Genomic DNA, 9,000 nt, shown 5'->3' with positions numbered 1-9,000 from the left:
AGTCATCCAGGGCAGCTGACCTGAGTTAACTACAGGTGTAGCCCATACCATATCATGCTCATTATAAAGGTGGAAGCCTTGCTGAGGGGAGAGATCTCCTGTGGAGTTTCTGCTGGGGTTCATTCTGCTCTTCCTTTGGCCTCTCCCAATGATAGGACAGGGGGCAACAGGTTCAAGCTGGAGCATAGGAGGTTCCATATTAACATGAGGTAAAACTTTTTTCGCTGTGACAACAGGCTGCCCAGAGAGGTGGTGAGCCTCCTTCTCTGGAGGAATTCAAAACCTGCCTGGATGTGTTGCTGTGTGACCTACTCTAGGTGGTCCTGCTGTAGCAGGGGGATTGGACTAGATGATCTTTTGAGATCCCTTCCAACCCCTAACATTCTGTGATTCTGCGACTGCTCTCTGGTTGATTGCAATGACTGGATATTTGTTTGACTAAGTATAACTGTATATCTCTGTTGGTATTGGCGATGTTTTCATTAAATCTATTTCATTTTGGCCCATCGGTCTACTCTCCTTTTTCTTTATTCCCCTCCCTGGCTGGTCAGAGTTTGTGGGGTGATAGAGCAACTGTTATAGTTTAACCCTGGGTACAGGCTAAATGTAGACAGAATCCAAGTCTGGAGAAACTGCACACTGAGATAAGATAGAATTTGAAATATATGTTTATCTGTCTAGTGACTGATAAAATCCAGTGAGAAATCAAAGGAAATTTAAAAATAAAAATAAAAAACCCCTCTAGATAGCTTATTCAGAAAGAAAATATATTAATATAGATATGTCACTATGTAAACCGGGAGAATGAGGGAAGACTTGGACAAGAAAATCAGAATGGCAAATGAAGCTAGCAAAGTCTGACAGAACAATGGACTGGATGTTTTAAGAGGTCTATGATTAAGTGAATGGATGGAGCAAAAAATTTGTGGAGATGGGGCTAAAGAGGACAAAAGGGTCAGCAGACAAGGAGATAATTTTTGTGAAAAAAAAATCTGCGTATGTATTTAAATTTTGCATCAAAATGCATAGATATAATCAGCCCACAAGTTTCTCAGGAATTTATAGACCAGCATTTCCACTCCTTTTGAATATTAATATCTTAAATTTATTTTTTCTTTACCTTCATGCACATTTAGCTATATATAGCAGTCATACGTATGATTATTCAGTGTTCAAGGTAACATGAGATTCAGTTTATTAGTTGATACCACCTTTTCTAAAAAAAATTGAGAAAATAAAACAGAATTCAAGAATGTGAACAAAGGAGATGAGTGGAAGAACAGTAACACTTCTCTTGTCCTTTCCTGCTATCATGCTATAGAAGCAGAACTGATACCATGTCACTGAATTTGTCTACATAAATATATTGACAGGCTAAATTTTGGTGAAATAGAAATCTTGATAGTACTCTAAAATGTGAGGTATGAGATGATGCACAGCTTCTAGGTGTGTGCGAACCAGACCAAAGGTTCCCCTTTAAAACACAGACTCTTAGTAAAGCCTTTGAAAAATTATAAGCAATTTAGGACAGTAGATCTTACTGCGTTTTTCTTCACTGTGTGATGGTGCTGTAACAGGCTAGTCCATAGACTATCACCGGGATGGTTTCATGTACTTGTGAAGCCTTTTGCATTTGTTTTGCAAAAGATACAAGACTTAATGTCTTTAAATAGGCCAATCAGTTTGTGTACTTATGCCCATTTAGTGAGCTATTGACATACAAGGAAGCACAGGGCCCTGTTTCTTCCTTGTTATTTTTGGTGGCAGCAAGATAGAGACCTTTTTAACAGAAGGATACCCTGTGTTGGTTAAGGAGGACCTAAAAGGATAAGTACCCTGCATTGCCTGTGTAGTTATTTTGCAGTAGTTTATACGTGCAGTAACTGTACAGATAATTAATTAGAAACAGATTCTACTGTGATTATATATAGCCTATAATTTATGCAAGTTCACATTCAGTACTTCTGGTCTCCCAAAATTTAAGGTAGTCTTGCTTCAGGAGCATCCTTGAAAGAGCAAGTGAATGCCAGGAAAACCAGAAACTTTAACTCTGGCTAATCATCCTCCTACTCAGATGACAGTTTCTTCATTGCCTTGAACTATAACATGTATTCAGCAGTCAGAAAAACTGGCAGAAATTTTTGTACTCTTTCCAGTAACTTGCTACTAATAATCCAGTGTCCCCACACCATAGTTATACTGTAGATGTCTCTCTTACTGTAATGCTTAGCCTCAACATTTGTCCCTAAGTTATTGTAAAATTTCAAGAATAACTTTGAAAACAGGTAGGAGAAGGAATATCATCAAGTGACTCTTTGAATAACAGCCAAAAAAGATCTGTCTGAATAAATTTCCTTCTTTCTATGACTGTCTTAAAAGAGATGGAGAAGTTGAAGAATTAGTTATGGTGGGTGAACCAAAAAGTTTATCATCTCTGATGGCAGCAGTCAGTTGGTATTACAAAATAAAAAATATCATCCTGTTTCAGGAATATTGCTTTCTTTTGGGCTTGATATTTTTTTTGTTCTTCAGACTGAAGGAATGATCCAAAACCTATTTTAACAAATGAGCAAACTTCCCATTTTCTTCAATGTGTTTTACATCATGACTTCAGTGAAAAATTTTACTGTTCAAAGAAGTCCATATCTAAAATTTATAACTCTGTAGATCCAAAGCATTAAATGGTATTGAGATGGGAGGTTTCAATGTACTTCTTGGATTTACAATATGCATTAAGTGAATATATTGGACTTCAATATGATGATCCCAAGTAATGTTGGATTCAGTTTATTAACTTAAAAAAACCCCAACACACGAAGGGAATGTCTTAGTTTTAAATGTTGTAATTTGTCATTCCTAAACCAGATTAGAAGTCGTGTCTGTTTTGTTCCTCCTGAAATTTAAAAATGAAATGGATTCACCCAGTAAATATTTAAATCATAATTTGTATTGTGTTTTCCTACAGTTTGTTTCATTCAGATTTTCCTCATAATGAAGTTAAAAATAAAAACACAAAACCAATCAGCCCCACTTCCCCAATATGACTGTAACTAGTGTATTGAAAAAATACTGTTTTTTCCTGGCCTATGTATACTTCAGAATGAGACCTAGTGATTCCACTGATTATAACAGGAGCACAGGGGATTAACTCCATTGTACCATAAATGTACACATGCCATCAGGTCAGCCATACTGAAAGGTTTTGATAGGACAGATGTTGCATAAAAGGAGGGAAGAACAATTGAGAAACACTTTGTGATTCTGAAGGCACATGTAGACTATCTTAAATAAAATGAGAACCAGAAAGTACTGTGTCATGGATAAATGAAGGGTGCAAGAGCACCCTGAACAGAAGCACACCACTTGGTGAGATAAAATCTAGAGTTTATTTCTTAAGTGGGTGGACAGTGATTTCTATTCTAAGGCTCCCTTTCTTGTGCACACACTTCACACTCAATAATTTGGGCCCTAGGGCCTCTGGTTCAGTTTAAACCAGCCTGTAGACCTAGTGGAACCATACACTGTCTTCTGATAAGTCATTGTATCCAAGTCTTGGCTGGAAGCCTGACTTTCATGCTTAGCAGTTCCTCCTTGGGTTCAGCTTGCTTCACAGAGCTGGGGTGTCCATGGATATTTTCCCATCAAGAAGTTATTGTCTTCACTACTTACTGTTTTCTATCTTAGCTGGCCTTTTTGGTCATGTCATCGCAAGACAATGTGTTTGATATCTATTTCTTCATATGTAAAGCCACTTGGCTGTTGCTATCTGGGCTACTATCACTTTCCAATTTCCCAATACAAATCTGTTACATGGTTGTAAAGTTTTCAACAGCTCATCTGTGCTTTTTTCTTTCCCACGTGTACTTAAGTTGTTACAAGAGTTCAGATGCTGTCCAGAGCTTTTGGTAAGCTTCCCCCATAACAATTATCTGCCCCTCTTCATTTTCCCAGCACCTACTGGAATAATCTACCGCATTAAAACTGCACAGATGCACTCAAGGTTTCACATACCTGAGCAGTGCTTTTGGGTGGACTTCATCCTATGACACACTGATGGAACTATGAAACTTAAATATTTTACTAGGTTTCCTAGATAAGATCGTTTCAATGTTAATTAAGAAAATTTAAACCCCATTACAGTTACGTGCGTCCTTCAGGAACAGACTGCTCCAGTGTAAGTCCCAGACACACAGCAGGTCCAGCCAGAAAATCTTCTCCTGCATAGGCTCGTGTCCACGGGTCGCAGGTCTTGTCAGGAGATGACTCCAGAGTGGGCTTTCCACAAGTTGCAGCTTTCTTCAGGCATATCCACCTGCTGCGGTGTGGGTTTCTCCACAGGCTCAAGGGTGGATATCTACTCTACTGTGTAGCTCTATGGGCTGCAGGGGGACAACCTGTGACACCATGGTCTTGACTATAGGCTGCAAGGGAATCTCTGCTCCATTGCCTGGAACACCTCCTCCTGCACCTTATTTACTGACCTTGGTGGCTGCAGAGCTCTTTCTCTAGCGTTTTCTTACTCGTCTCTCTGTATTGCTGTGCAGTGTTTTTTACCATTAAATATGTTATCACAGAGACAGCAAGAGCATCACTGGTTGGCTTATCTTTGGCCAGTTGTGGGCTCATCTTGGAGTCAGCTGGAACTGAATGAATGGGGAAGGCACCTGGTGTCTTCTCACAGAAGCCACCCCTGAGACCTCCCTTCCTGGTAGCAAAACCTTGCCACATAAACAGAATACAGGCATTTGCTTTGCCTTACAAAGAAAAATTATATATCTGGTCTGATGTTTTATGGTTTCTCATGAATACCACCGATAGTAACAACCACACAAATGTTATTAAGTAACAATGTAAATCACACAGACCATAACTACTCCCTGGGCAAAACCTGATCACTCATGAAGATATACAAACATATTGAAAGTCTCTGAAAACAATATGATGTGTAGTTTTGGGTTTTTGGGGTTTATTTCATTGCAAAGTTCAACCTAAACCTTTAGTACCTAAACTAGTGGAAGAATTGTAACTGGACCCCATCAACAAACCAACAAATGTAAATAATCCCTAGAGTGCAAAATGAGTTTTTGGTTGAAATGGTGTGTCTGAATCTAAAGTCATGAGGTAATAATGCAACCTGTATATCTGTTGGTTATCCCAAAGTTGCATGAATGTTGTGTGTGTCTTGTTTCCTTAAGTTCATATTTCCCAGGTCCTAGAATTGCACAGAAGTCAGTTGACTAAGCATGGGCATCTAGTATTTGCTGAGATGCCCTAAGGTATGCTATCTGGTCTCTGGCAATTCTGCAGAAGGACATGGCTTTCTTCTTAGTCCAGTGTCCCATTTGTCAGGCTCATACGGATGTCCCGAACGCCTTAAGGCATTTCACGTGGCACTGCTTTACTTTGTCTGGGCAAATAAATTCCCAGAAGCCTGGCACTTAAAAGTTACATCTTCATCTGCCTAAATATTTCTCTGAATCTATACTAGTGTGTGTAAATATATTAAAATGGCAGAAGGTACATCATAACATTTTATAAAACAGAATACATATTAAGATCATTCAAGTGTTTACCATTCTTCAGTAGTAATTTATTGTGAAAAATATATAACTCCTGTGGTAATGTTTATGATTTTTCATATGTTCTTTTCCAGAGCATTATAAAATCCATAACAGGAAGATATTTTACAAGTTCATATGTCATGCAATCTTATCACTCCAGCTGATTTTTTTTTTTTTTTCATTGGGTTGTTTTCTTATGGTTTCATTTTTTACACAGACTACCATATACCCACTATCCATTGTCTCTGGTTCATAGGATTTACACAGTCCACTACTCTGTGAAGACTGTGTTGCTAAAGGTAAATTATCCAACAAAGATGTAAGTTTCTAATTCAAGTCCAAACTCCTTTAAAAAAGTACAGCAACTCTACTCAGCTCTGGTGAGGCCACACTTGGAGTACTGTTTCCAGTTCTGGGCTCCCTGGAGAGACATGCACATCCAGTAAGTCCAGTGAGTCCAGTGAAGGTTCACGAAGATGCTCAAGTGATCATTTGTCTTATGAGAGGCTGAGGGAGTGTGACTGTTCAGCCTGGAAAAAGAGGAGGTTCTGGGGGTATCTCATCAACATACATGAACACCTGAAGGGAGGGTGCAAAGAGGACTGAGTCAGGCTGTTTTCAGTGTTGCCCAGTGACAGGACCAGAGGCAATGGACTTGAACTGTGACACCAGAGGTGCTATCTGAAAGTCAGGAAACACTATTTCACTGAGGGTGACTAAGCACTGACACAGGTTGCCTGGGGAGGTTGTGGAGTTTTCCTTCTTGGAAATATTAAAAAACTTGAATGGACACAACCTAGAGTAACTTGCTTTAGTTCACCTTACTCTAAGCAGGGGATTTGGCTGAGATGATCTCCAGAGGTTCCTTCCCACCTCAGCTGTTCTGTAATTCTGTAAGAAAATTATACTGTTGCACAGCAAAGAATGAAATGAAAATGGCTAAGTAATCCTCACAGCCTAAACTCTGCCCTCTCTTGCCTTTGGATGTATTCACACAAGTATAAATATAAAATGAATTTTTGTAAAAATATCTTTTTTAAAGATGCTTAGACAGTGACTAATGAAGTTTATGTGTCAATTTATGAATCAATGCACCTATAAACTCAAGTTTTCCAAATGTTCTGTTTCAGTCATTGCCTGCATGTCCCTTCATTTTGTATTTTCTCTATTAAAAAAAATAAATCATATCTATCCAAATTTAAGACATAACTACACAGAAGACTGTGTATATATATATTTAGTATATACGTATATATAAATATGTGAAAACCTGCATGATTAAAAAGTGGTGTTAGTGAAAAATGAATGGAAAGAAAGTGAAAATTAATAGAAACGAAGTAAAAATGAATGGAAAGAATGCGAACAACAGGTAAACTAAAATTGTATGACAGATATTGTAACCTCAAAAGACAACTAGGTAAAAAATATTATTAAGGCAAAACAAAATCTTTAACTAAAACTTATTTTTATTAAACCGTGTCACTGGCGAAAAAGTTACGAAGTGATATCTAGAGCAATTTTTTTTCTCAGCCTCCATTGTGAATGCTCTATGATGGTACAAAATACAAAGAAACATCATTTCAGAGTTTATTAAGAAAGTTTACAAATTAGTATCAGTGTCAGAAGATGCCTATAAAATCTTAGCAATTTTTCTAATGGCAGCTGTATATCACCCCTGACACAGCTTTAAATGGTTTTGTAGATCTACACAATCAGAAGGAAACTACTTCATCTAGTAGTGCAATATCTTTCTAATTTAGTCTGAAAAAGTGTCTCCAAAGGTGATTTAGAGAGATCATAAAGCAAATTTTGTCTACATTTCATTATAATGAAATGAAAATGATAATGTTTTAAACTGGCAACATACTGAAATTAATGCAACAATGTGATGACATTGATTAAGATGATAAATAGATTTAGAGAACAGTTTACACATGGAATGAAGTTTTCCAAAGAATAAACATTAAAGTGAAAACTAAAAAAACACACTGTGGATAAAAAAATCTGCACAGCAGTAACACTTTTAGTCTTCAAAGAGATTTAAGATGAGGTATAAAAAGGTAGAGTACTTTTCCCAACTTTTATGTTAAGTGAAAAAGAAAAGTACTAAAACTACTTATAAAGCACTTGAAGTTTTAATGAATAGCTTTGCAGCTGTGCTTGGATAAAGCTTGTATCTTGAAATGAAAATTCAGCAATGATTACAAAGACATTCCCTTCCCTTGCCCCCCTCCCCCTGCAGTTTTTTTTTTGGTTTTTTTTTAGAAGTAATGACTTGGAGGCAAATTCCAGTTTGGTGGGATTTTTAAAAAATCCTTGATGTCCTAATTCACAAAAGTCAATGTAAACAGAGGTAGGTTAAGACTGAGGTTTTTGAAAAGGTTAATTACTCAATGAGTTGTTAGAAAACACATGAGACAGTGAAAGAAAACATCAATATATGTATATTTTTCTTATATGATGGAATTAAAGCAGGGCAACTGAGAGCTGCAATAGTCACTGTCAGATCTCTACTAAAAATCAAACAGCATTCATGTTTGAGTTAATGTAATTAGACCTTACTGTTGATTTCAACATCCTGTTCATTTTCCACATGTGCAAGACAGTAGCAGCTGTGAAAAACAGATCCAAAAGACTTCTGAAGCTAGACACAGTTTCTGCCACTATAGAAACTGGGCAAAATTTTATCTATAGTATTATCAAATTTTAGGAAGAAAACATTCTTTCAGTGTTCTAGTTTTATATTGAGGAGCAATTTCAGTGGTTGTCAATCATCTGTTTAAGAGAATGAGTCATAATATTTACTCCAACCAATTATTATCAGAAGTATGAATGACTGATTTAATTATATAATTTTAGAAAATAAGATGATTCTTTCCAGCTTGTACTGATTATAGTAATATTGAAATAATGCTTAGATGTCTCAGTATGGGATTGGTCCAGTGTGTTTAGTGCAATGTACATGTGTGAAAGAAAGACCATCCTCATGATTTAAATATATGAGAAACTGAGAGGAAATAAGGGCAAAAATTATATGGGACCTCAAAATCTAAATGCAACTGGGAACATACCTTGTAGCAGATATTATCCAATACAGTTGTTAGTGTCAGCTCAAGTCTTTTCAGCGCTGCAGAGAAATATCAAAATTGCTGCCCTCAAAAGTTAGGGGACTGCGGCTGGGCTGCTTTTTTTTTCTGTAGAAAAGAAATGGAAAAGGGGATCAAACCTGAAGACCTGGTACTTACTGTTCCAGGTGCTCTGCTCTGTGGGTTGGGTGTCTCTTTAGAGGTGAATGGCACATTTTTTTTGCAGATACCATCTCATACTTTTTCATTGGTGGAAGCATCAGTGATCTACAGGCCATGCAGAAATCAACAATGTACTTCATTGATGTTACCACTGTGTCTCATCATACACCCACCAGCCCGGTGGAACAAGA

Source organism: Leptosomus discolor, chromosome 1 (genome assembly GCF_034619465.1).
Source record: "Leptosomus discolor isolate bLepDis1 chromosome 1, bLepDis1.hap2, whole genome shotgun sequence".
Lineage (NCBI taxonomy): Eukaryota > Metazoa > Chordata > Aves > Leptosomiformes > Leptosomidae > Leptosomus > Leptosomus discolor.
This window is presented reverse-complemented; position numbering follows the sequence as displayed.